Source organism: Camelina sativa, chromosome 9, assembly GCF_000633955.1.
Source record: "Camelina sativa cultivar DH55 chromosome 9, Cs, whole genome shotgun sequence".
Classification (NCBI taxonomy): Eukaryota; Viridiplantae; Streptophyta; class Magnoliopsida; order Brassicales; family Brassicaceae; genus Camelina; species Camelina sativa.
The window spans coordinates 19,527,983-19,530,665 of NC_025693.1; positions in this window are offsets into that span (position 1 = coordinate 19,527,983).

Below are 2,683 nucleotides of genomic sequence, written 5' to 3' on the forward strand. Positions count from 1 at the left end.
TCTTTTAACCTTCAATAGTGCAGCTCTTATCTCCTTGCGGATCTCTGTACATACGAAAATCTCCATGTTTGCCTGATTTTCCTTTATCAGTGCTTCTTGTTTCCTATAGAACCAGCTTAGTTCCGCCGCATACCTTTCAAATTGGTCATCGTCCAAATGTTCATCAACAACGGGCGTACCCCCCGGTCGCACATCATGTCTCCTTGTGCTCTTCTCTTTTTTATTGTCAATTGTTGCGGTGTCTGCTCTTTTCCTCTTTCGACAGTCAACTGTAACTATATCACCAATTAACCACTAATTTTAAAAAAATTAAATTTAAAATGAAGCCCTTTGTAATGTATAAATGTTTTTAATACCTTTCTCTTCGGGACGTGTCTGTTTTGGACACCTATCATCACCTCCCATCCATATTGCCTCATCCCATTTGTGGCCAGCTTTAATAAGATTTTCAATGTTGTCAACTTGATGGTCTTCCTCTTCGTCACGCCACTCCAATTCTCCACTATCACAATGCTCCCCACTACCAATCATCAGTCTAATAACCACATATAATATGATTACAAAAATATATACATTTTACGAAACTTATAGTTTCAAGTTGTTTACGTATTATATCAACCAAGTACATACCTCTTTAGCAGCCTCGCATGCGAAGATGTCTGCTGTCTTGATTGGACGCAGTTTAGCCAGATTGTGGATTGATCTTTGATTAAACGCCCTATCTTGAACGTTAGATGGTACTAATCTTGCAATTGCTGGGACAGATTGAAAAGCCAGCAGCTGGAGTGCTAGAGGAAATCCTTAAACTGCAACTGATTGTTGCTTGAAAGTTTTCACTAAACTGTCTACGTCTGATGGACATTTAAATCCTGTAATAGTCTCCAGCGTCCGTTCAAATGACAACCTTCCCCATGGATATTTGAAAAAAAAAATCAATATTCTTAGTCATCTCCACTGTCTTCGGATCTGGTTTTACTGGTTGCGTGACGCATGTTAGAACTCCATCAACTATTATTGTCAGCGCTAAAGGTAGTTTCTGCCACGTTTCCATTTCCTCAGTCTCCAACCTTTTTACCAACTGGGAGATCGTTGGTTCTTTGTTTTCCCCGAATAGTACATCCCAAACAGTCTTACATCCTTTATCTGTTTTTGTAGCTCTTTTCACATCTCTCTTTTTTGGATAATTTCCATATTCGAGACCTGTCAACTTTGCAAAATCCTGTAATCCAAACTTGATTGGATTGCCACCAAACACAATCCACATCTCATGCCGCTTTTTGGTCACCAATTGACGGCAAACAAATCCATGAACTACTTTACCGGAGAACGAGGTCTTGTTCGCAGGGATACGAAAAAGCTGCCCAAATGGAGACTTTAACAAGTTTTCCATTTCTTTTGTTCCACTCAGCACCCGCGATATTGTAGAAAGATATTCTGGTTTTGAATATGCATTGATCTTGGTTTTGAGAGGGTAATGGTCAAGAGCAAATAACCTCCTCGGTAGATCCAAGCTCAATTGAGGAACGACCTCTACTTCTTCGGGATCCATCCTATCACCAAGAAGTAACGTACATATTAGTATGTACGTACACTAAGCCAATGAACCCAAATACCAATGTCTACCAAAGTTTAATTATGTTGCCGATTAGGGTTATTTATCCTCTGCCTGCCACAAATACACAACTATTCATCGATTTCATGACCTGGGCTACTCAAATTGATTCTTAAATGTATTTGCTAGATACTCTTCCAACCTAATATAGAATTTGGGGGGAACAATCTCTCTTCCAATTTAAAGGAAGAAGTCAAGAGAAACACTTACCTTTCTGAATCAACACCGGTATTAAAAGAGGATCGAAACTAGTCGCCTTTTTCTGATTTCACCCGACCTCCGTAATCTCTTCTCACTTAAATGTCCCGTCGCCGACTTCTATTCTCACTCCTCTTGTAGAACTTATCCAAGATCTAAACACCTTAATTCAAAAACTCAACTCGGGATGGAAACAACCCTATCAGACATCCAAATGCGCCGTCGCAACTGAGGCCTCAGTTTTCCGTCTCTTACCAAGAACAAAGATTTTGCTCTACTACTAAACAATTTTAAAATATTTTTTTTAAACAGTGCAACGGTTGAGCTTGTCTTTAATATTTTTATTCAAATTATACAGTTCTTCAACGTTATTGGTTCATTTACACTATATATCAGCCTTTATTAGTGAGGTTAAACCATCATGAACTATTCCTTGATGTTTTATAAAGTTTTACATTGAATTGGTTTGTTAAATGAACCAATCAATTTTCCGCCAATATATAACATCGACTATATAGGGTCATAATTAAGTAGTGCATGCGATGTATCGTCTTCGCTTAATAGGCAGTTACACGTGTTAATTATCTAAATGCGATGTATCTGTATGGAATGCAGTCACGACGTTTCGAAAAGCCACAATATGTATAATCCATTTGTGTTTGTTCGCTGCTTATATAAGAAGACAAATACACACCCGATGAAGTATGTATTCGTCTCTCAAAACCAAAATATCACCCGCAAATTAAACATAAGTACAACAAAGTTATGGTGCATTTCGACAGGCTATCCGATCTCCAGACGTGGCGTTCTGATTGGAAGGTTTCTGTTAAGATCATCCGCAAGTGGAGAAAGAGAGAAGCGAACATCGTCACC